The 26,735-nt window shown below is 41.6% G+C and overlaps 1 protein-coding gene across 4 annotated transcripts in view; it reads left to right on the forward strand.

The window, feature by feature from the left end:
- The first annotated feature begins 1,638 nt into the window (after positions 1 to 1,638).
- The window catches only part of YES1 (YES proto-oncogene 1, Src family tyrosine kinase), a 76,424-nt gene continuing 51,327 nt past the window's right edge, over positions 1,639 to 26,735 (forward strand). Inside the window, exon 1 of one of the 4 annotated variants that reach the window (XM_055127730.1) lies at positions 1,639 to 2,071. The gene's annotated coding sequence lies outside the window, so the exon portion shown is untranslated. Of the gene's footprint in view, positions 2,072 to 2,106; positions 2,321 to 2,425; positions 2,646 to 26,735 lie in introns of those variants that run through there. The other 3 variants (XM_055127731.1, XM_055127729.1, XM_055127732.1) reach the window with 3 other exon arrangements.

The following is a 26,735-nucleotide window of genomic DNA, read 5'->3' on the forward strand; positions in this document are numbered from 1 at the left end:
ATTCCTGGAAGTAGATTGATAAATATCCCTCAAAAAAGAAAACAGGTAATTAAGGAACAAAAAGGTTCAAATGAAGACCAAGAGAAGAAAACTCAGTAAATTAATTTAACCTAAACATGTAAGGGGCTAGAGCCATAGCACAGTGGGTAGGGTGTTTGCCTTGCACACAGCTGACCCGGGTTCGATTCCTCCACCCCTTTCAGAGAGCCCGGCAAACTACCGAGAGTATCTCGCCCAGACGGCAGAGCATGGCAAGCTACCACTGGTGTATTTGATATGCCAAAAACAGTAACAAGTCTCACAATGGAGACGTTACTGGTACCTGCTTGAGCAAATAGATGAGCAACGGGATGACAGTGACAGTGACAGTGAAACATATAGGAGTTTTGACATCCTCACTCACCATTAAAACCCAACAGAGCCTCTTAGAAACTGCCTGACCACTAAAGCTGGGGGTGTGGGTATTTAAGTTAGTATTAATTTTGAGGGTTTGTTTTTGGGCCACACTCAACAATACTCAGGGCTTACTCCAAGCAGGGCTTAGGGGACCCTATCAGGTGCCCAAGATCAAACTGGGATAGTCCTGGGAAAGGCAAGCATCTTATCTACTGTATTATCTCTCGGGCCCCAGTTATTATTTTGTTGATTTGTTTAGGACAGGGTTTCAGCTCAGGGGCTCATACATGAAAAGTATATGTTCTACCACTGAGCCATATATCTATCATCTTACTGTTCGAGGCTGAAAGCTTCAGACAACAAAAAGATCTATTTCATTTAGAAAACTGCTCAAGGAATCTATTTTCTAGTTTAAACAAAACCATTAATACCAGTTTACATGAAAACTGCCGCCCAAGGCTCTTCGTGGCAAAAGAAGTTTTAGTTGCTAAATCAAATCAAGAAAGCACTAAGTGAAAGTTTTGTGTACCTTCCTGTGAACTTGACCGCAGTCACTACACCTTTCGTTCTTTCATTGAGCTGGGGAGTGGGGGGTGGGGTGGGGAGAAAGGGTCAAATCCTTACAGGCATTTCCCAAGTTCCTAGAATACCAGCACACTGACCCGTGTGACCGTGCTCTTTGGTGTTCATTTACAAACGACCCTAAATTTCGCAAAAAACCCCAAAAAACCAAACCACACCAAACCAAAAAAAAAAAAAACCAACCACCCACAAAGGAAACCAACAATCCCTCAATCGCAGTTCTGATAACTATCGAAGAGGAAACGCCAAGTGGAATCTAAGCGTCTGCGGGCGCTTTCCAGTCTCCAGGAGTCTCAGGAGTCCCCGTTCCGACTGACGGGGACGCGCCCGCCGCTTCGGCCCCCGCCCCCCATTCTTTGGGCTTCGCTCCCCTCTTCCTCCGACCTCGGCCCCAAAGGCAGAGCGGGGAGGTGCGTAGGTTGTGAAGAGCCGGTTTTGCAGAACTCGCGGGCCCGCGATCTGGCCGTGTGCCTCAGTTTCCACAGCTGTCGAGCGGGAGAGGAGCCGTCGCGCCAGTTTCCCGGCGGGCCGTGGCCGCGCGGGCGTCTCCAGCGCCGTCCCGGGGAGCCGAAGCTCCCACTCCCGGGAGCCGGGCCAAGCGCACTCCCCTCGGCCCTCGGGCCCGACCTGCAGTCAACAGGAAGCTCCGGGGGCTGGGACAGGAGCCCGGCCTCGGAAGGCGGCCAGACGGCAGCGCCGGGGCCGGCGGTCGCCAGGGCGCGAGGGAGCGGGCAGTCTCAGTCGCCACCACAAAGGGCGCGGGACGGAGAAGTGAGCAGCCACCGACCCCCCGGCAAACTCACCCCACGCCCCGGCCCGCCCTCCACGGAGCCCCGAGCGCCCCCGACGCCCTCTCTCCCCCGCGCAGCCAACCCGGGGCGGCGGCTGAGGAGGGGGCGCCGCCGAGGCGCCTCCCCCGCCTCCTCACGCCCCCTCGGTCTGCGCGGCCCCGCCGCCATGTTGGTCGGAAGAAGTGACTCGGACTAGACGAGGCCCCTCGGCCAGGCCGGCCCCGAGCCCGCGGGCGCGCGCTGCTCCCGGAGGCGGGGGCGCGCGGGGGGCGGCGAGGCGGGGCGCGGGGGCGCGCGCGCAGGTAGCCGCAGCCCCCGGCGCGAGCCGAGGGGCGGAGCCGCGCGCGAGGGCGGCCGCGGGGTGGGGGAGCCCGGGAATTCCCTCCTCCCGGAGTGCGGCGTCCGGGCCCGGCCGTGCCGTCGTCGCTGCCGCCGGGCGCCCGGGCCGTGGAGGTGGAGGACGGAGAGGGCCCCGTGGGCCTCGCCTCCGGCCCGCTCCGCCACCCCCAGGGGCCGCGGCGGCGACTCCTGCGAGCGCGGCTGCGGGGCAGGTAAGGACCCCGCGGGGCAGCGGCCGGCCCTAGGCCCGGGCGCCTCGGAGCGCCGCCGGCCGGAGTCGGGAAGTTGGCTTCAAACTTCTCCCCTCCCCCGGCGCGGCGCGGCGCGGGCGTGTCTCCTTCCCGCTGCTACCTGCTGGCGCCCCGCGCCGTGCCCGCCCCGCCGCCGCGCCCCGGTCTCCGCCCCGGTCCGCTCCAGGTCCTCGGAACCCCGGGGGTCTCTCCCGCCGCATCTCTGGGGGGTCTCGGGGCCAGATCTGCTTAAGCTCCCCGGGCCGACGGGAGGGGCGAAGGAGGCGGCCCCGCGCCCTGTGCCCAGGTTGGTGCCGCGGGTGCCCTCGGCTCGGGGTCGCCGACGAGGCTTTGGGGGGCCAGTGCGCGAGCCTCTCGCCGGTCGAGGTTTGATTGAAAACCGCAACACGCGAAAGTTTTCCTTTGTTTTGGGTTGGGGGTTGGGAAATCCGCGGCTTGGGATCCACTTGGACTGTCTCCTGCCACTCGACTCGCCTCCCAGTTGGTTCGAATGAACAATTTCAAGTGTTGTTTCCTCTTGATGATTGCTTCCAGTCACCCCCCCCCCCCTTTTCTTAATTGGGCATAGGGCAGCATTGCTTTACTCTTTTCGAAAATAGAGTCTGGTGTAGGAACGGCTTTAATTTTTGGTTTATAGTGTTAGTTGCATTATCGTCCGCGTAATTAATTGAAACAGGCTTGGAATAAATAACACATGGTCTCACGATCGAGAGATGATTGAAATAACGAAAAGTTGATTCTGGTGGAGTCAGTTTTGTTTGTGCCTTTATTTGCTGGTGTATGTTTTCTAATAGATGATTCACGTATGCGTGTGTGTGATTTTTTTTTTTCCTTGTGTCCTCACTGGAGGATCACAGTGCCCAAACCTTGACAGTTCTAAGTGTATTTGACCAATCTGTTAAGTTTCTAAAGTAAATTACACACTAAGGAAAATAATAACCAAGTGTTTACCTAATGTAGGCTTTCAAGGTAAAAGTATGTGATAAATCTAAGATTTAAGGAGCGCGGTGCTAGGCACACAGTGGATAGGGCATTTTGAATGAACAGTCTTGGATGCCAAGGATCTTATATCCGTGATATGTTATCTTCATACATTGCCCCGAAGAAAGTGTTATTTCACTGAATCCCACATACATATATGTTTAGTCAAACTATATATAAAATGAATATATGACCCTTGCATAGTTGATGTTTAAGGAAAGGAAGCTGAAGTATTTTAAGTTTGTGACATTCATAAGCCTTCGGTAGAGATTTTAAATGCTGGCTGACAGTTCATAAGGTCCTAATTTTGAAAAAAAAATTATCTTTAAATCTGCATGCAAGATAGTTCATATCCATGTTTCCAGAATAAAAGATAAAAGGTCTTTTAAAATAGCGTGCTTTGCTGCAACCACCATGATGTTATAGTAGCTTTAATTTTGCACTATGTTTTTGCTGACTTCATAAACCACAAAATTGACTCCTTTCTGTTCAACTGAAAGTGAAATTATAGCTTTGGCCTATCTTCCTGGGATAGGTGGAATTTGTCTTATGGCTTGAAGTATAATGTTAATACTTGGTTTAAGTTTTTATTTTAACCTAAAGGAAATTCTTAAGCTGAATAATCAATTTCTGTGCAAATAAACTTTCTTAATGCTATGTAATGTTAAAAGAATATTGAATATTAATGACCCAGTGTACCAATGCGGGTGTAAAATTCTTTTATACAATTTTGCGTCTTTTTAGGCAATAATTTGTTATTGTAATTGTTCTTTACATATTGTATATTTTACTTAATCTACTGAGTCTTTCAGTGAAAACTTCATTAATTCCTATTAGCATTCAATTTTTTAATTTATTTTTTAAAAATGAATTTGTTGTATCAAAATTTTCATTTATTTTTTAATCCAAAGCTTAAGAAAAGCAGCGCTAAGCTCTCATGTTTAGAAATATCAATGAATAAAAACTATATTTAAAAACTTGCCAGAAAGCAATTTCTATAAAAATAAGGTTCTAGACTGTATTCCTCTCTCTAGCTCATGATCTCTCTTGAACATTTCTCTCTCTCTCTTGTTCCCTCTCCCCCCTCAACTTCCTCCTTCTCTGTGTATCTCTCTGTCTCTGTTTCTCCTCCCATCCTCCTTCCCTCCCCCATATCTAAATTTCTTTCAGAAGTATTTTGCTTCAAAAAACTAAGGATCTGGAAGGAGGCAGGAAGTTGTGATTGGGTTGGGCCTCTAAAGTGGTGACAAAGTTCTTTCAGTCTGGTGGCGGTGGTTGTAAAGGTGTTGGCCTTAGTGTAATTCATTAATCATACATTTGTCTTGTGTGCCTTTCAGTATTTCTCTTTCAGTTTATGTAAAACCTTGTGTTTTTTTTAAGAAAACTGTGTCTAATACTTTGTGAGATACTTGGATAAAGAACTCAATATTTAGTGACTACTTGGGCTGTCTTTGCAAACAGGATTAGACTTATTAAATATAATTCTCATAAATCTTTGCCATATAAACTGCAGTTCTATTTTGCTAATATCTTGAAAGAATAGATGAGGTTTTAATTGTCAGCTTCTACTTGTGGCAAATAGTTGAAATCAAAGCATTTATTAAACTAATGGGTACTGTTCTGTCATCAAGTATAAAATACACTATTTTTCAGAAAATTATGTAACAACCAGTTAAAATTCAGAACTTAAATATTGCATAAAGGTAATAATGATTTCATCTGTTTTCAGATCTGTGATTTCGTTCTGTTTTGTGTTCTTAAAGATGTAATGAAATTCTCAGCATAAAATGTTTTTATTTATTTATGCTTTATGAAGATGGATCAATAGAACCTAAAGAAAGTAAGAGTGATGTTTTGTTTCTAAAGATAAGCAAATAATGGTCTGGTGTGGAGTCAAAGATGATGAGACTCTTTGCATTATGCCCTTTTAATTGTTTTATGTACTATTTTAATAGTTTTGCATTGTTGTGATGTTGAGTTGAAGAAGAGACCCTCATTTATTCCTGATTCTTACACTGCAGGAACTATCAGTCAGGTTTTATGAAGGTGATGTTTGTGGTAGTGGTTTGTTGTGTGAATATTTACAGGAAGTTTTACTTAAGCTCTTCCATTGTTCTGAATCCTACATGGCTTAGGTCACCTTCAGTTCACATGTAAGTTCTATAATACAAACAACAAGCTCCCCTTCTGAGGTTCAACTGCTTTTTTTCAAAGGAAATAAAATATCCTATTAAAATACCTTGGTATCTTATTGGCTGTATGTGTAGCAATTTGTGTGAGGCTATGGTAGGGGTTGTATTATCTCCTTTCTTCCTCTCAGCTGCTCCAGTGCCACAATTAGGCTGAGGATTGCTCAGCTGCAGCTGCTGGGGTGATTATGAACCATCCAGCTCCTGTCTAAACTCTGAGGCAGATTTAGCAAAAGGAGCTATAGTAACAGCAGAGGGTGAAAGAGAAGAGCCGGTGCTGCTGCCAATATCATTTTAATATGTCTGTACGCCAAGGAATCACTGGCTGCAGCAGCACTACTGTTGTCTTGGAACTAGCAGACTTGATGGCAACATGTCCTGGTTTGGATTTGGTCTACCTCATGTTACTGTTTGAAGATCTTGAAGCTCGTTCTAGGAAAGAGACTCCTCTCCTTTGAAGTACAGGATAGTGTACCAAATAGATACTTGCACAGAGGGAGTTACACTTCAGTTTCTTTCCCACCAGGGATGCTTTTCTATTTCCTCTTGTTTGAGTGTACACATGTGACTGTAGGCTCTCTAAATCTGTGTTCTTAGAAATGCTTAAGCTTTGTGTGTGTTGGGGGGGGTGAGGTGTTGGGGGAATGGCAGGACTGTTGTGTAGTACTGTGGAGTCTCTACTTTATCTCAGGGAACATTATTTCTAGAACTAGCTGCTCAGAGCGTTCTGTGGCAGCCTTTGCTTTGCGAGTAGGTATGTTGATTTGTTCTCCCCTCCTCCCCCACCTTTTTTTTTAATTCCTGGAGTATGAGAAGATGGACAACAACAGAGAAAAATAATACCAGCTATTCACGATAATTCCCCGACTGAATGGTACCACCAGGCATATTTTGTTACCTCTGAAATGTTCAGTTTATAAATGTGAGGCAAGGTGTTGGTTGCATTTTGTCCTCTCTTATTGTTGAAAAATTTACAGAGAATTCCTTATACTAATCCTGGTTTTTGAATGTGGTGGCTCAGTATTTGAATGATCTCAAATGGGGGGGATAGAGTAGTAGGAGAGGAAGTGCTTAGATTTGAATGATGAAGAGGAGGTTCAGCAGTGCTTAGATTTGAATTGAAAGATGAAGAGGACGTTCAGAAGACTGTACTCTTGAACAGTAACATTACACACTGTTATTGTAGCACATATTTAGAGCAAAACCTTGCTGTGTTGACTGACCTCTTTGTGCTTCTACAAAACTCTGGTATCGAAGCATATTTCTCCTTGCATTGTGACTTTTTTCATAACCATGGCGTACTTGATGTGTTGCTTATTATGGCAAAGAACTGTTTTATATGAAACTTTGAGAACAGTCTCTTGTAGGAAAAATATTTAATAAAATTTGAATGTGTACAAGGACATGATTCTATGTATGTTTATATGATTATATATGTAGACTTTATCCATATGCAGTACATTTTTATGATACACATCTATTAAAGTTTTTTAATTAGCTCCTTTTTCATAGGCTAAAGTTAAAATCTTTTTAAAAATCTTTATTGATTGAGATACTGTTATCTCTAATACTGTTAATTATGATTTTATGCATACATCATTTAACTCCATACCCACCACCCGAATCCCTGCCTCTCTACTGTAGTTTTCTCTATCTCTCCCTCTCAATCTACCCTGCCACTTTATGCAGACTCAGTTCTGTGGACCAACTCTCCCATTCTGTTGCCTTTGGGCCCTCTATTGCTACCTCACTGTGTAACTTAAGTCCCACCTATGAGAGAGAGCATTCTATATTGCTTTTTTTCTGACTTCACTCTGATGCCCTCTAGTTCCATCCATGTTGTCCTTTCTTAGATCTTTGTTGTATTCCATTGTGTATATATACCACAGCTCCTTGATCCATTAATCTTTAATTGGGCATTTGGGTTGTTTCCGTATCTTGACTGTTGAAGTTATGCGATGAATATATGTCATAGGTGTGCATATGAACACAGGTGTGCATATTTCCTTTCAAATGAACATTTTTGTTCTGTTCCTTTTTTTTTTTTTAAGAGTTTTCAAACTGCTGTCCAGCTTCATTGATATATACCATCCTTATTGGTGTGTGATGATACCCCATTGTTACAAAACACATTCCTCAGAGTTTTTTTCTCAAAGTTTTGTTCCAGAAAATGATTTTATGAAACACATGTGAATTTAAAGCTTAACACCTGCAAGTGTGAGTTTAAGGCTATTTTGCTGCTACTTTGTTTTTTAAGGTTTACTTTTTCTACCTGTGTTGTTGTGATGACCAGTAGTTGGATCCTTGATGGCTGCTTACTGGAGATAACAGTTTGTGCTTGCATACTTATTGTTGGTGCTTTTAAGGGGTTGCTTGCACACATTTAGTCCTGGTGCATCAACATCAAATATTTGTGGTGGCACTCAGGATCACAAACAGCTGTGCAACTAAAATGGCATCTGGCACGGGATGGTGCTAGGGATCACACTCAGGGCCTCAGGTACTTGGAAGTATGTGTTGTACTATATACCTTCATATCCTGGGCTCCCATTTTGATATTTATAAGATAAACTGGAAAGACTTTGTAGTTGAACTAAAACCAGACCTTGGTAAGGTGTTTTTTGTTTTTGTTTTGTTTTGTTTTATTTTGTTTTAAAGGATTGTGTTGGGCTGGAGCCATAGTACAGTGGATTGGGTGTTTGCCTTGCACGCAGCTGACCTGAGTTTGATCCCTGGCATCCCATATGATCCTCTGAGCACCACCAGGTGTGACCCAAAAAAGCCAAAAAAAAGTATATTGTTAATAATATTTGGTAACATGTTAGTAGTGTCAGTTAATATAAGGACTTAGTAGTGATCATACCCTCATCAGGACAAAAAGATAAAGGTCTTGACATTCTTTGTGTGATGTGTGTGAAAGAATGCAGGGGCCATAGTATATGTTTGCTGGCTTATTGTGGGTGAGGGTCAGAGACAAGAAGTACTAGAGGAGGGGCTGGAGTAGTAGCACAGCAGGTAGGGCGTTTGCCTTGCACAGTGGCCAACTCTGGTTCGATTCCCAGCATCCCATATGGTCCCCTGAGCACCGCCAGGAGTAATTCCTGAGTGCAGAGCCAGGAGTAACTCTTATTTATATATCGCCAGGTATGACCCAAAAAGAAAAAAAAAAAGTACTACAGGAAAGGGCTGACCACTGTAACATAAAGATTTCAGCCTCTGTTCTAGCATTGTGGATACTAGATTTTCTAAAATAATTATGAAGGTTAGTTACTTCTGGACTGGAGCAATAGCACAACAGGTAGGGCGTTCGCCTTGCACACAGCCAACCCGGGTTCGATTCCTCCACCCCTCTCGTAGAGCCCTTCAAGCTACCAAGAGTATCCCACCTACACGGCAGAGCCTGGCAAGCTTCCCGTGGCGTATTCGATATGCCAAAAACAGTAACAAGTCTCACAGTGGAGACGTTACTGGTGCCTACTCAAGTGAATCGATTAACAATGGGACGACAATGATACAGTGCTACAGTTCTAAATTTTTTTTAAGATTTCTGAATTTTATTTAATTTAGAAATTTTTATTAAAGAGCCATGAGCCATAATTTACAGTTACTGGTAGTTGTGTTTTAGACATACAATAGGGCAACACCAATCCCTCCACTAGTGTCAACTTCCCTTCACCAGTGTTCCCAGATTCCCTTCCCCATCCCAACCCCCACTTTATCCCCATCTGTCAACTTGACAAGCACATTACAGAGTTTCAGTGGTTGCCACTTACATCTTGTGTTTTCAGTTCTGTTGAATCTGTGTTTTGGGTATCTGGCTATACCCTCACTCAAAGCACTCATACCACTGCTTGTTAACCCATTACTTCTTGTTCTCTTCTCCCCTTCCTTGGTTTCTTTCCTTCTCTGTCTGTCTGTTCTCTAAACACTGGGATGGAGGATGATCTAAGCAGCCCTTTTACTACCATATATTTCCTCAGTCAGTATTCTATATTCCACAGATAAGTGAGACCGTTCTGTTTGTCTTTCTTCTTCTGGCTTACTTCACTCAACCTATCTTTCAGTCACTTCTAAAACTTTTTTAATGTAACTTTTGATTTGTTAGCGTTAAATAGAAATAGGAACAGGTGGAGAAAGTTGGTGACTTTTTCTGCAGAAATTTCTTGAGAGTTTTTTTATTTCTAATTTTTGTTATGATCATTTAGGATCTCCCAGATAGGCAGTATATTATTTTCTTCTTTCTTCTTTTCTTTTGGTTTTTGTGCCACACCCAGTGGTACTTAGGGCCTGGCTCTGTGCTCAGGAATCAGTCCTGGCAGTGCTTGGGGAACCATATGGGGTATTATGGATTGAACCCATGTCTATAGCTCCTACTTGTGTAGTATTTTTTATGTATCTTTTATAAAATTGTAACATGGATTACAGTAGTGTTAATACTTATTTTAGGCATGTATTGTGGATGTGACCACATCCACCACCAAGGTGCCAGTAATATCTCCTTTATTACTGAGAAAGGGGAGTGGGAGAACTTCAGAGTAAAAGAAGAGAATTTCCTCACCCTATAAGCGAAGATGCAGGTAATTCTGTAATAGACTGAGCCCAATTTCATAGAGAAAAGTATTCTGAGGTCCTCACACATGCAAGGCAAGTGCTCTGTCGCTGAGGTACATCCCTGTTCCTTATACTGTTTGGTGCCATAAACATGACTTGCAGCATGACTACTGCTGCCTCTGAGAATTCACGGTTGGGCGGAACTTACTATGATTACGATAAATTTTGCAGATTGGTAGATCTTTTTGGTTTTATAATCAATTGCAATACCCCTGTTTTTTAAATGACATTAATGTTTGATATCTCTGAGACTTTAATAAATCCCTTTATACCCAGTGGATTTAGACCCAAATGAACTTTTGTAGCTCTCCAGGCAAGAATACCTGATCATGGTTCTTTTTCTTGTCATTAGTTCATTGCATATATTTGTGACTCACAATTTTCACAACACTTGTAGAAATTTTATTAGAAGATACGTTTGAAAACAAAGTTTTAAAGAAATGTTTCAGATTAATTTTGCAGTAAAATTAGGAAAGTCACAACAATGATTAATTGAAGGAATCTGGTTGTGTTAGCTAACAGGTAATGGACTATTTGGAGAAACCTTTTCTACATTGTAACAGGAAAATAACTAACACTGAATATTTATTTTTAGTATTTAGATAAAAGTACTTATTTTTAGTATTTTAAAATAGATAAAATAAGTATTTAGATAAAAATACTTATGTTTAGTATTTTAAAATAGATAAAAGCTCAGAATTATTGCTTTATATATTTTTATTTAACGTGTAATTATTAAAGATAAATAAGCATGTGCAATGAAACATGGTTAGTTTTTTAGAGACCACTAAACTTTTGAGTTGTATATCTTTTCAAAGCTTGTCATTTGGTTCTTTGAAAGTCAGAATCACTGTGCCAAAGAGATGGTACAGTGTAAGGTGCTTGCCTTGCATGTGGCCAATCCCTGTCATCCGTATGGTCTTCTGAGAATGCCAGGAATGACCTCTGAGTGCAGTGCCAGGAGTAAGCACAGCCACTGTGACTCCAAAACTGAAATAAAAGAAAGAAAATCTGAGTCTTTCCTCAGAAAAATTATTTTCTAAATAGCCTTTTGGCTTAGATTTCTAGATAATTTACCTGTCTAGACAGTTTACTTTTTTAGTCTAGACAGTTTACCTGTGAAAACCTAACAAGCAAGCACAACAGTATTTTAGAGGTTTAATGTATTTAATTGATTTTCAGGTTTGTTTTGTTTTGAATCTGTTGGACTCTGAGTTAAAAATATTTTTTGCCTTACTAAATGCCTTACTAAATGCTCTATTTATATAGTGGATGAACCTATAGCTTTGTCAGTCCGTTGCCCCTTTTGTTTCTTCTCTTTGAAAAATCACTTAATTCCCTGCCCTGCATATGATTTCCTGAAAACCACCAGGAGTGATTCTTGAACACTGTCAGGTAAAGCCTCCCTTCTCTCGCGCTCTCTCTCTCTCTCTCTCTCTCTCTCTCTCTCTCTCTCTCTCTCTCTCTCCCGTAGGAGTTCCATACACATGTACACACACACACACAATCACTCTTAGGCGTTCCATACACACACACACATACACAATCACTCTTAGGAGTTCCATATTAGAATGCTACAATTCACTCCCCCTTGCTTTAATTACAGAAGTTTCCTTCATTTTTCCCACCTGTGACCAAACACCTTGAAACCTGCCTCCTATTGTAGCACTGTGGGACAGTATAAAGAATGGAAAAGCATCAAAAGATTGTGGATGAAAAATAAAAATAAGACAAGAGCTTAAGATAATGGATGTCATATAGAATTTATAATTTTCCCTTTCATGTCTTTAAAAATAATTTCCCATTCACTCTCTCCTTTCTGTTGGGTAAAAAAGAAAATCTGTTTTGGGCCAGAGCAATAGTACAATAGGTAGGGCATTTGCCTTGCATGCAGCCGATCCAGGTTTGATCCCCAGCCGTCCATATGGTGCCTTGAGGACCACCAGGAGTAATTCCTGAGTGCAGAGGCAGGATTAACCCCTGAGCATCTCTGGGTGTGACAGCACCCCCCAAAAAAAACTTGTTTTGTGACTTGTAACATGTGCTATACTTTCATATGCATTATCATTTTGTTGTTATTGTTTTGGGGCTAACCCTGGCACTACTCAGGGCTTACTCATGGCTCTATATTCAGGACTGTGTGTGGTGCCAGGGATAGAACCCGTGTTGGCTGTGGGTGGAGAAAGAGCCTTATCCACTATATTACACAGCATTTTCGTATCTAACTTGAAATTTTTAAATGCCTTTCAAAGATACACATTAAAAACCATGGATGAGATAGGTATTGATTATAGGTGAAAACACAGGATCAGGAAGTATATGTAACTTGATAACACACGACTATTAATGGGTATAACTGCGTGTGAGTTTAGGACTGACAACAAGTCTGTGCTCTCAAGGGATGAGGAACAATACTGAAATGATGGAAAGGGGGAATTTCTTACCTTTTTCTTTACACGTAAACTATAAATTAAATTGGGCCTTGAGGGCGGAGTGATAGCACAGTGGGTAGGGCGTTTGCCTTGTACGTGGCTGACCTGGGTTCAATCGCCAGCATCACATGTGGTCCCCCAAGCACCGCCAGGAGTAATTCCTGAATGCAGAGCCAGGAGTAACCCCTGAGCAACGCTGGGTGTGACCCAAAAGCAAAAAAAAAAAATTAATAAATTTGGCCTCAAAATTATCATCTACTTAATACTTGTTATGGAAGGAGTTTTTAGGGAACGTATTTCATAATAAGTCATTAATTATGAAAGGTGAAAAAATTGAATTATTACAATAAACTGTAGAGAATGTTTCCTTTTATTGTTTCAAAAAGTGGTACTAATTCCAAAACGTTTATCTTTTTATAAAATAAAGGTTCAGCTCAAATTAATAGTGTTTAAATTTCTAATCCAGTGTTATTTTTAATCTTACTTAATAAAAAAGTGCCAGATGATTTATTACACTAATTAAGCTGTAACAAATGCTGTCCATTTGTGTGTAAACACAAAAGGGGCAGCGGGCGCTCTATCTCTCCTGCCACCCACATTCTGTAGTCTCATGCTGCTTCCCCCACCCTGGGGAGGTCAATGGTGATAGGTAGGCAAAGGAAGGAACCAGGGCCAGGGTGGTTGGTATCAATTGCAGTTTATTCCAATCTCCATTTCCCTTCTGCTTCTCTCTCTCCGGAACCCCTCTCGCTCTCACTTCTGACTCTGTCTCTTACTTCTGACTCTGTACCTCCTTAAGGGTCCTCATGATATGGTGGACGCCACTCCACTTTTCCCTGAAAAGGGAAAAAAAGATGAGGAAGAAGGACCTTTCCCCACCTTGGCCGGCAAGGGGCTATGGCTTAGTTCAGTCTAGAGACATTGCTGCAAGCAGTTGCTGGTACTAAAAGTAGTCTCACTTACTTCTGACTCTGACCCTAACTCTCTTTGTGTTCTTTCTTTCCCCTGCTTCTGACTCCGATGACTCCCTGATTCCCTTTTGCCTTGTGCTCTGCTTCTGTGTCTTCTCCCCTACTTCTCTTACAGTCTTAGTTTATATAGCAGTCACATAGGGTGGTGACATAAAGGTGGGTTGAACATTAACAGATCAACAAAGAAGGGTAAGACCACTCTTCCAGGAGATTAACAAAATCTCATCTAAGGAGATTACTTCAGATTACTAGGAAATCTGCCCAAGGGTGGGATTCCAATAAGGGTGTGTCGCTTTCTTCTTTCCTCAGCTAGTAATCCACTTAAATAGTTGTAGTAAATCTACTTCAGATATTTCTAGCAATGTCTTCTGTATGAGCACAGTAAGAGATGTAAACCTAAAGTTTGGTTCTGCCTAAGGACACCTCACTATGATCTTCCTAACCCCAGCAGGGTCCTAATCATCTGTTACTTTTGGATCATGTCAGCATTTGTTCATGTTCATGCCCTCAACTTATAGTTGAGTATTGTGGCGCTTTGGCCTGGCCCATTTCGATGCCAGGGTAGCTCACAGCTTGCCCTGGGTCCATTCAGTCCTCCGTCGGGACCCTGCTTTTGAGGTGCTAGGAACTAAGGGCAATTGTTCCTAGATGCCCAGGAGTAAATATTATTCGGAGTCAGTCAACTCCCAAGTTACAAGAGCATAGCATTAACTGTCTTCCTGTGTCCATACAGAAAGGACATTGCTTTAAAGTAAGCTATGCAAAAGACAGAGAAAAGCAATATTTAACTTACAATACAAGTTCAGTGTCTTAGAAGGGTCTGATTTTACAAATTAACAGAATCTGATTGGGGGAAAGGTGATTAACTGGTTGGGGAGGAGAGGACAGAGAAGAGTTTACAAGTAAACAGAGGAAGGGAGTGTCTCCAGAGTACTTAAACCTAAGCTCCCTGTGGAAAGGGAGGAAGGACAAACCAATGTTATCCTACACATTTGTAACTTTGGCTTGCAAACTGTGTGATCTGTACATATAAAGTTCTCTGTGAACATCTTTGCAGATACATATCTCTATATCTTGAGTCTTCTGAGTTATCTATATAAAGAAAACACGCTTTTGCTTTGTAATTTGGCCTATGGTGGGATGCTTGCTCCCCATATTGGTACTTACCCATAACCAGTCAAAAACTCACTTCCTTCTGGAGGAAACTGCAGGGTTCTTCCACACTAGCTGTGCCTTATAAATCTTATTGTTATTGTTACATGAGTTCCTCACACTGAGTGGACTCCCATATGAAACTCCAAATGGAAATTTAATAGCTATTCTTTTGCCATTGTGTCAAGTTCTTCCATTGACAGTGATTTCCTTCACCTTTGAGGTCTTTTGTTTGGCTTCCTTTAATTTCTTCAGTGATATTGAAGAATTATACTTTGTCTCCTCTAGTAAGATGGAGTATTGTTTTCTAATGGGAATATAGCAGCATTATTATCCTACATAGAATATCTATAGTACAACTCCATCACATATCACTACACAGTTCCATCATTGCCATGTTTAAGTCAACATAATGTTGACAGATGTTAAACTGTTATGCCAATTCTAAATGATTAGAATGAATGTTACTATAATGTAAAGTTCTAAAAATAGGGATCTTTGTTGTTTTTTTAATTAAAATTTATTTTTAATAAAGTAGTTCACAATATTGATTACATATAATATTCAAACCATTACACCATTACACCTTCCCATCACACCATATTTCGGGTGTTTCCATCCCAAACCCCAATCCCTGCCCCAAAGCAGAACTGAAATACTATGTTTTATATTGTTTGTTATGGAAAACCGTGAAAATGCTACAAAAAAGTATCCTTAGAGGAAAGACCATGAAGATTGTTGTATTTCACCCAGGGACCATTAAGCCCTTCTATAAGAGATCACCAACATGTTGCTAAAGATTGAGCCTTGTGTGCTTTTTATATATGTAGCACTGTTGTCCTGTTGTTCATCAGTTTGCTCAAGTGGGCACCAGTAACGTCTCCATTGTGAGACTTGTTACTATTTCTGGCATATCAAAATTGTCACAGGTAGCTGGCCAGGCTCTGCCGTGCCGGCGGGATACTCTCAGTAGATTGGCAGGCTCTCCAAGAGGGTCGGAGGAATTGAATCCTGGTTTGTCGCGTGCAAGGCAAATGCCCTACCCGCTGTGCTATGGCTCTAGTCCTTTTATATATGTGTCTAAAAAATAAGAAAAAGTATATTTTCCGTCTAAGATTGGTTGCCTCCTACTTTGAACTCTATCAGATGTGGTGCCGTAATTTTGGGGTATGGGTAGGGTGTGTGGTTTGAAGTATCTGTGGCTGCGCGGGCCAGGAATAGATTCATTGGTGGGTGTTTCTCTGCCCGAGCATGTGGAGAGCCACCTTGAGCATGGTGGCAGCTGGGTTCTGGAGTTTGTCGCTGCTGGGGCTGGGTCCCTTGGGGTAGGGAGGGGTCTCACCCGCCCCCTTCTGGGGTGCCCTGAGTGAGACAGCCTGGCACAGGGTCTGGTGGCATGGTTATGGCAAGTGTCATAAGGGGATCTTTGTTTTATTTACTGAAGTTATTTTAGACATAGAATAGCACATAGCAGGACTTTGAAAGTATTTGGACATGTAGGAAAGTGCAACATCTCCTGGAAGTTTTGTCTAGCTTGGGCATGGGAGCCTAAATGCCAACAAATAAACTCCTCATCAAAAACTCATCCGACCATTTTATTATATGTATATAAAATTTTTATATATATGTAAAATTTGTTTTGAATCTGATGAAAAAATTGAGGTCTAATTTTGTAGTAACTTTTTTTTTTCTGCTTTTTGGGTTATACTCGGTGGTGTTCCAGGTTACTCCTGGCTCTGCACTCAGGAGTTACTCCTGGCAGTGCTGGAGACCATATGGGTGCCAGGGATCAAATCTGGGTCGGCCACGTGTAATGTAAATACCATACCCACTGTACCATTGCTCTGGCCTTAATGATTTATTTTTGGGGGGGAACTGGAGGGGGGTTGGACTACATCTAGTGATACTCAGGGGTTACTCCCTGACTCTGCATTCAGGAATAACTCCTGGTGGTTCTCATGGGACCATATGAGATGCCAGGGATTGGACCTGGGTCGGTTGCAAATGCCTTACCCACTGTACTATCTTTCCAGCCCCATGATATGCAGATGTTAGAGAGCAGTAAGAAACATAACTATCCCCAAGGATAGTTATCCATTTATTTTGGAGAGGTTTCTTTCTTTATACGGTGTGTCTTTTATTTTGATGGGGAGGCATACCTGCCAATGCTCAGGGCTTGCTCCTGGCTCTGTGCTCAGGGAGTATATATGGGTGCTGGGGGTCAAATCTAGCTTGACTGTGTACAAGGCAAGTAGTCTATCCACTATACTATCTCTCCAGCCAGTGCATTATTTCCTTTTTAGATACTAGTTTTTGGGCCACACCTGGCTATGCTCAGGGCTTCCTCCTGACTCTGCACTTAGGAATCACTGCTAACAGGATTCTGGTCCACAGGAATACCAGAAATATTTCTCCATCCCGTTTCTAAATCTATCTGTAAAGCTTGATTCTTCTTAAAAACTCTGACACGTCGGTGGAGAATAGTGGGCACTGACGAAGAGATTGGTGTTGAAACAACATATGCTCAAAACTCGATCAGAAATCTTTGTAATTTAGTAATTCATGATGATTCAACTAAAAAAACAATTCCTGGCATGTATCAAAGGACTGGAGAGATGGTATATCAGATATTATTGATCCCAGCTCAATTCCAAACACTCCATATAGTCCCCTGAACACAGACAAATGGAATCACCCCTGAGCACCGTTGGGTGCTGCTGTACTCTTGCTCTGGTTCCGGATGCCATCCTCTTAGGTAACTATGCTGAAGCCAGCTAGTTGGAATGGAAACTCAAATATTCTAACCCTTCAGGAAATTTGTTTTTGATGCAAAGCACTTGGAAATTTTGTTTTATGGTGCTCAGGGTTACTCCTGCTTCTGCATTCAGGAATCCTGGCAGTATAGGTAGACGGTAAGCGGTGCTGGGGATTAAGCCTGGGTTGACCATATGCAAGGCAAGTGCCCTACTTGCTGTACTATTGCTCTAGCTCTGCACTCAGAAAAGTTGATGTTGTGCTTTGGATGTTAAAGGAAGCTGTAAAGATACTTGCTATTTTGTGCGTTTTCTCCCCCACTTTGGTGGGGGTGGGGTGTGTGTGTGTGTGTGTGTGTGTGTGTGTGTGTGTGTGTGTGTGTGTTGGAAATTGAACTGGGGCCTCACACATGGAAAGCCTGTACTCATTGTGCCATAGGACAAGCACATTTTTGTTATTTAGTATTTAATAGGACCAAAAGAAGAAAATAGGAGAGAGCAAATTCTAGAAAGAGCCTTTAGACAAAACCCTTTTTGTCTTGTGCTTATATTAAAAGTAACAGGAAAAGTAATCTTGAACTTAAGCTGTATATATACTTAGGACACATTTTGGTAAACTAGTAAGAGTCTATGGCTTGATTTTTTTTCTTTAAATTTCATTAAGACACTGTGATTTACAACGTTCTTCATAATAGAGTTATTTCAGGCATACAGTGTTTCAATGCCAATCCCACTACGAGTGTTCCCCTCCCTCCACCAATGTTCCCAGGTTCCCTTTGTCCTCCTAGCCTGCCCCCTTGGAAGGCATATAACAAATTTATTTCATATTAACTTGCTTCAACAAAACTTAAAACAATGGCAAAGGGAATTTTCAGAAAATAAATCAATAAATTAATTTGTAATGATTGATTGCTAAGTGATTTTAAACCAATATTAATGTGAAGTTAATTCATGATTGAACATATATAAAATCCCTTAGCTAGCTAGAAGCAAATACACTTTTCTTAATTTATAGAGGGCAGCTATATGCATCGTTATTGAGTGCCATATTAAATACCACATGTTGGGAAGTTTGCCCTGCCATTTCTAGAGAAGTTCTTTTAACACCTTGCAAAACTGGTTTCAAGGCACTGGATTTCCTAAGCTGTTTCTTGTTCATGAAGCTCTCTCTGTATTGTTCTTCAATTCTGAATGATCATCTAACTGGATAGGGTATTTTGTAGAATTTTTGTACTATATTCTTTTAGACTATTCTTCCATACTCTTCTGGCTTGTAGAGTTCATTTGATAGGTATGCTGTATATCTATGGGCTTTCCTTTGTATGTAAGTTCCTTTTGTATCGATTGGCTACTTTCAGTATTCTGTCTCTATCTTTGGATTTTGTCATTTTGAGTACAGTGTGTCTTGGCATTTTCCTGGTTGAGTTTACTTTTGCTGGAATCTTTGGAGCCTCTTGTGTCTTGGTTCCTGTAATCCTTAGCTCTAAGAAATTCTTATTGATGGTTTCCTTAACTATTTTTTTAAAATCACATTTGATTTACTGTTCTTCAGGGACTCCAGTGATTCTTATACTGCACTTGTACTCAAACCATAGTTCTCTGGTATGCTGTTCGTTTCTTGCAGACTATCTTCACCATTTGCTGCTGCTTAGCGGTTTCCTTCTCATCTTGGAGCTCCTTGCTCTTTTGCTCAGTTTCTGTTATTCTGCTGTTCAGAGCTCCTGTTGACTTTATGTCACCTGTTAAATTCTTCATTTTTTGTCATTTCTGATCGTAGTAGTTTTGTTTTCAATCCAGTTCATACACTTTCTTGTGCTTTGCTGACTACCTGTATGTACTATTATTTCTTAGAACTATTGAACATCCTAATCATAGTGTCACTACAGACATTGTCTGAGGATTTACTGGTGGTGTTTATGTCTTCAGTGATAATGTTTTTACTCTTCAAGCTTGTGAGTTTCTGCGTGTTTTCTCCATTGATTTTTTAGTGTTTCTGCTGGGAATGAGGAGGACTCTGTTCCCCCTTCGGAATTAGTCCCCTGGATATCAGCTGGAGGCGGGCCTCATCTGGAATGGCAGAGCAGAGGGCAGAAGGTCTATGGCCTGATGCTAATGAACAGTATACCATCTAAAGGAAAGAAGTCTACAGATACTGCAGCTTCTTAGTTTAGAAAGCATTCTGGTAGGAAAGGGGGTCTAATGTGGCCTATAGGTATTTGTTATGAATAATGAAAGGTGTTCTTTCCCCCTTTGTTTGTAAGTTCGAAGACTTGGCTCTAGGACCAAGGCCCAAAATGTATTTTTCATTTTTGGTTTTGAGGCCATACCTAGCTGTGCTCAGGGATCACTCCTTGTGGGACTTGGGGAACAGTATATGGTGCTGAGGATCAAAACAGGGTCAGCCACATGCAAACCAGGTAAATAAAATTAGGTGTATAAATCACACATATAGCACTGTAGCACTGTCTTCCCATTGTTCATCGATTTGCTTGAGCGGGCACCAGTAACATCTCTGTTGTGAGACTTGTTGTTACTGTTTTTGGCATATTGAATACACCATGGGGAGCTTGCCAGGCTCTGCTGTGCAAGCTGGATACTCTCGGTAGCTTGCCAGGCTCTCTTAGAGGGATGGAGGAATCAAACATGGGTTAGCCACGTGCAAGGCAAATGCCTTACCCGCTGTGCTATCACTCCAGCCCATGGTAACCTTAACCTAGGAATATCTGCTTTTGTAGTGGGAGTGAGCAGTCATCAAAGGAAAAGTTTAATTACCCTAATTGGAAAGACCTGTGGTGTATAGTGTGTAGTCTTGAGAATTAAAGCAGACCTCAAGTTTGAAAGCATGATGCATCCACTAAGTGCATTCTGGTACACTCTTAAGTATGCAAGTGACATTAGTTAATGGCTCTATCCAATAGAGAAACAGAATCCGATTTGGTACCCATTAGATCAAACAAATCCAGACCAAACAAGTGGGTCTCGTATTTCCCAGGAAAGTCTCTGAAATCAAGATTGGTGTCCTACCACTGATAGTTTTGTAATATAAAACGCTTATAAATCACACATATACTACCAATAAATCCTAAATAAATTTATTTAATAAATAAATTCATTGTTGTTTTGATCTGCATCTCCCTGATGATTAGTGATGTGGAGCATTTTCTCATGTGCCTTTTAGCCATTCAGATTTCCAACCCCATTAGAAAATGAGGCGATGAAATGAACAGTTAAAAATTTAATTCTAGGGGCTGGAGCGATAGCACAGCGGGTAGGGCGTTTGCCTTGCACGAGGCCGACCTGGGTTCGATCCCCGGCATCCCATATGGTCCCCCAAGCACTGCCAGGAGTAATTCCTGAGTGCAAAGCCAGGAGTAACCCCTGAGCATTGCTGGGTGTGACCCAAAAAGCAAAAAAAAAAAAAAAAAAATTTAATTTTAGCTGTATCACCCTATTTAAAATTTTAGAATTCATGGAGTGACATCTCATACTCTACAGTGCTGATGTACCAAGAGTTTATATAGACAACTTATTCTACTTTGCCACCCTGTCTTAAGAAATAGAATTGTGTGTAATTTTAAATGTCTAGAATCTATCTAGTTCTCCCCCACCCTCTTGCTGTATGCATGTTTGTTATTTACCTGTATCACCTGTTGTCCCGTTGCTCATCTGTTTGCTTGAGCAGGTGCCAGTAACATCTCTATTTGTCCCTGTCTCGAGCTAGTGTAGCCCATTGGTGTCTGCTATCTCCAGGAACACGAAGAACATCAAACTGTTCATTCAGGGTCTTGACAAAGTTCGACCATCTTGTAGGTACGCGGTTGTTTGATTGGGTATAAAGTAGAAGGCAGCCAATCTCAATCAAATATATATATATATATATATATATTTTTTTGCACACAGGCTCAACCTGTAACAACATACTAGTAATATCTTGTACAAAGGCTTAATGGCTCCAGGGTGAGATACAACAGTCTTCACACACTTTCCTCTAAGGAACCTTTTTTGGATTATTTTTAGTGGATTATTCATAATAAGCAATACAAAGTAAATTATTTAGGGACAGGCTTTGGAGGTGGTGGCAATATTCAAAATAATGGTGGTGGAAAGGTGCAATAGTGGTGGGATTGGTATTGTAATAATGAATGTAATAAATTATTGTGAACGACTATAAAAATAAAATTTAAAAAAATTTAAAAATTGGGGTCGGAGCAATAGTACAGTGCGTAGGGCTTTTACCTTGCATGCGGCCAACCCGGGTTCAATCCCTGCATCCCATATGTTCCCCCAAGTACCACCAGGAGTAATTCCTGAGTGCAGAGCCAGGAGTAACCCCTGAGCATTACTGGGTGTAACCCAAAAAGCCAAAAAAAAAAAAAGGTTAAAAATTTTAAAAATAATAAAATAAATTTTTTTTCTCCCCAAAATGATAGAGAAATCAAAAGAAATATTTTGAGATTTTATTTAAAAGTGGAAAAGTAGCCATTTGTCATTTGCATTACATTTGTAGATATCTTTAGACTCAACAAAAATTCTCTTAACTCTGAAACAAATGACCTTATAGTTCTTCGGTTAGTAATATCTCTTGCTGAGTAAGGATATGATAGTACTGCTTGTCAATGCTAGTTACCGTATACTGAGAATTTGTAATGTAAAGGTTGCTACTCTAGGGAAACTCTTATAAAAATTAAAAAAAAAAATTTCCCCACTTTTCTTAAACACCATAGTTTACAAAGTTGTTGATGATGATTTGTTACAGGCATTCATTATTTTAACACCAGTCCCACCACCACTGTCACGTTCCTTCCACCAGTGTCTCCATTTTCCCAATCATCCCTCAAGCTGGTCCCTGTAGCAGGCCACAATAATTTATTTTATATTGTTTGTTACCACTTAATGGCTAATGGAATGATAAAAAATATTTCAGTAAAAGAAAATTTATGAAAATTGTTGTATCTCACTATGGGAACATTAAGTCTTGTCTGAGTTTACTAAGCTTTTGTTGCAAATTAAGCCTCCTGTGTTACTGCCCTTGTTAGTTGGGATTAGTTGGCTTTGACTTCTGCATTACATTCCCATCCAGTCTGGTGTGTCCCTACTGAGATGCCAGCACTGTAGAGTTTGCAGATGTTGTGTGGCTGCAAATGTAGCTGCTTGCTGCAGAAAATCCAGAATATTTAATTGGCAGCCCAGCTGGAGGCATGATGGCAGCTGTTGGGGTGTGAGTGTGGCAGATGGGGCTTGGATAAGGTGGGAAACTGGCATGCTCCACTTCTCCTGGGGAAACTCTTACTTAACTAGTGACTGAGTAAAACTTATTTGCTAGCAGTCGAAGAAATAATTTTTGAAGGTAGGAAGAAAGATTACCTGACTCACTAAATACTTCACTACATCTTCCCTTCCGTTTGCTCCCCCAACTTCTTGGCTTAGAGATAATGAACAAGCTCTTTCAGAATTTAGCTTTCAGCAGAAAATGAGTAAGCCTTTCCCCATATGTCTTGGAAGAGATTAAAGAGCATATTGACTAACTTATGTCATGTGATTTACTTGTGCTTTTTGATGGTTTTTAAAAACTTCTCTTTGCCCTTCCTTTGTTGTTGCGCTCAACAGAGGTCTCACTCACTTGGCTTTGGTGCTCGCCAGGGGTTGCACTTGATGGAGGTGCTTACTTTCTTGGCTAATTTTCTGCACTTGCTGACTGACCTTGCTCTTTCATTGTGGTACCTCTGCTTGGTTTGAGTTGTAATGCTCACTGGGGTTGCACACTTGGCTGCAGATGCTTATCTGCTTTCTGTCTGGTGCTTGCATACGCTTGACTGCAGTGTGTCAGAAATCGACTTTGTCACTGTTGGGGTTCAAGGGCCCATATATGGCAGTGCCTCTGGGATCATGGTTGGAGCATGGAGGGTCAAACTCAGAGCTTCAGGCTCTCACGGCAGCTACTTTTGGCACTGAACTTGCCTCAGGCCCCCATGAAGAATTTTTTTTAATTAATTTAATATTTTCAGTCTATTAAATAATACAGAAAATGATATCAATTGTTGCCACTTTGAATTGGTAAAACAGGGTTGGAAAAATAATGTCACCCACTTTGTGCTGACATTTGATAAAACCTGGGCCAGCCACGTGAAAAGCAAGTGCCCTGTCTGCTGTACTATCTCACCAGTCGGAGTAAGGGTTGTTGTTTTTTTTTTTTGTTTTGTTTTGTTTTTTTTGCTTTTTTTGAGTCACATTCAGTGATGCTCAGGGGTTCCTCCTGGCTCTGCACTCAGGAATTACTCCTGGCAGTGCTTGGGGGACCATATGGAATGCTGGGAATCGAAGCCAGGTGGGCCACATGCAAGGCAAACGCCCTACCCGCTGTGCTATTGCTCTGGCTCCCTAACTAAGTGTTTTTAAGCAAAGGACTATGGGCTAGTGGTATACTTAATGGACTGGGCCTTGGCTAGAAGAGCTGGAGTGTGTGCTTCTACATGAAGCCCTGCATTCAGACTGGATCTCCAGTACCTCTTGGTTCCCAGCATCACCAAAAGCAACTCCTGAGCAGTGCACCAGGAAAAACTTCTGAGTACTGCTGAGTATGGCCCCAAACTAAAACAAGCATATTAAAGTGGTGACTCAAACATCGCAGTACCTACTTATTTTAAATGTTTTCTCCTACATTCTACCTCCAGAGATTCTGAATTCAGCAAACCTGGACTGAGCCAGAAATGTTCACTTTTTGTTTGGGGGCTATACTAGTAGGGGCTTAGGGGCTTCTATTGGTGCAGTGCTTGAGACTCAAGTTCCTTCCAGTAGTGCTGCTATGGGATCATGTGCCAGGAATCTAACCTGGGAACACCATATCCGGAGCATACACTCCAGTCCTGTGCACTGCACCCCAACCCTGTGCACTGTCTCAGCCCTAGAAATCTTCGCTTTAAGATAAACGTATCATGGGGCCGGATCAATAGCACAACGGGTAGGGCATTTGCCTTGCACGCGACCGACCCGGGTTCAATCCCCGGCATCCCATATGGTCCCCCAAGCACTGCCAGGAGTAATTCCTGAGTGCAAAGCCAGGAGTAATCCCTGAGCATCGCTGGGTGTGACCCAAAAAAAAAGCAAAAAAAAAAAATAAGATAAACGTATCAGACTCCTATATGGCAGGAGTATTTGAGAGTAGAGACACATTTATACATCTTGAAAGTGTGACACAGTGGTAAATAGACGCTCGTTTGAAATCTTGCCTCATATGGGACAGCGAACTCTTATCAATTGTGCATTTGTAAATGAGAAAAGTAACAATTGTCTAGGGTATTTTGAGAATTAAATGAAGTGTTTTTTTTTATAACTTTGTAAACACAGTAGCTTAAGATTGATTGTTGAATATTAGTTGGTATGTAGTTACCATTGTCATCTAATCAAGAAAAATGCATTTTTACTCATAAATAAGATAATGCTTGGTGAATTATCTTGTGTTTTATACTTCCTTTACTCATTAATTTATTGCACACATATGTGTAATATTGTACTCTACTTCTTAGTTTGCTCACATAATTGCCCTTTTTTTCCACATTAATTGCTTTTTTTGGTGAGGTGTACACCCCAGTGGTACTCAGGGCTTACTTCTGCCTATGTGTTCAGGGATCCTGATGGGGTTTAGGGGAACATATGGAGTACGGGGGTCAAACCAGAATGGCTGTGTGCAAGGTTATTGCTCTACCCTTTCTACTATCACTTTATCTTCAACAAATAATTGCTTTTTGTGTTGACAATTGATAACCAAGCACATGGTTAGCAAATTTGATACCTTTCTTTTGGGGGAAAAAACAGTGTATATTATCAAATGTGTAAAGGAGAACAAATAGATTTTTCATTCGAATGCAATATATTTGAATAAACTTTAATTTTAAAATTGTAAAAGTTGCATAGCAGTTGTTGAGGGTGGGGGACTTACATCAGTTAAAGAGTTAGTTAACTTTAGAAGAAAAGGATACATCTAAAAGTTTCTCAGGCCAGTGAGCTACTACAGGGGTTAGGGCAGTTGCCTTCCCTTGATCCCCAGCACTACATAGTTCCCTTGAACACCATTTGGGAGAGAACCCCAGCATAGCCTGAAAGTGGCCAACTCCCCCTCCCACCTCCCCCCATATTTATATTTTTCAGAAGTATAGCTTTTCGATTTTTTTAAATTATTTTATTGAATCACCATGTGGAAAGTTACAAAGTTGTCAGGCTATGTCTCAGTTATACAATGCTCGAACACCCGTCCCTTCACCAGTGCCCATATTCCACCACCAAAAACCCCAGTATACCTCCCACCCCCCCACCCCCATCCCCTCCTGCGTAGCTGATAAATTTCAATATTTTTCTTTTAAACAAATTTTTTTCTTTTAAACAAATCCATTATTGGAAGAAAATTTGGCAGTATATATCACAGATTTCAAAAGCCATAACTGATCATAGACATCTTTTTTAACTGGAATATCATAAACAGTTAATCATTATTTGCTATAGTTAGTTCTGGGAAGTCACCAGGAACACAGAATCAGTGGGTACTAAATCATTCCTTCTAGAGGAAGCAGGTTAGATCCTGTGAGTTTCTTTCAGCTAATTAATACATATTCTTGGTTTATGTATACTTCCATGTAGACACTTTCTTTGGTATTTATTATTGATTTGTCAACAGGGAATTCACAAACAGCACCATTACCTATGCCTAAATAGGGTTTGTTTATTTAGTGTTTCCTGGGATTCAACCGGTGGCTTCACACGTATGCAAGGCAAGCACTCTTCTGAACTGTATCTTGTCCCTGAAGGGTACTTCTTCCATATGGTTGTAAGCTATATCATAGCTGCCTTGTACTCAGGTGCACTGAACAGCACCTCAGCGCTAACAAATACTTGGGGACTTTTTTTTATATTTGGTTTTTAAAAGAAAATTTTATTGAATTACTTTGAGATACAAAGTTACACAAAGTTTTTCATTTCATTTTTCATAGTATTTGTGTGTGTCTATTTTCCTCCACCAATGTCCCCAGTTTTCCTCCTGCCTCCCCAATTCCCCCCCCCCCAGCCTGATTTTCTGGCAGACACTTTTTTTTCCCTTTTAGGCACTCTGGTTTGCAGTACTGTTACTGGAAAAGATCATGTATATCACTTTACCTCCTCTCCACACCTTTCATGTCCATGGTCACTTCCCATGATCTTTGTCATAGTGGTCCCCTCTCTGTCCTAACTGCCCTCCTCTCTTTGTGGCAAACTTCCTACTAAGGACCAGGCCTCTTGACCTTATTTTTTTGTTGCTT

The sequence above is a fragment of the Sorex araneus genome, chromosome 2 (genome assembly GCF_027595985.1).
Source record: "Sorex araneus isolate mSorAra2 chromosome 2, mSorAra2.pri, whole genome shotgun sequence".
In the NCBI taxonomy this organism is placed as follows: Eukaryota; Metazoa; Chordata; class Mammalia; order Eulipotyphla; family Soricidae; genus Sorex; species Sorex araneus.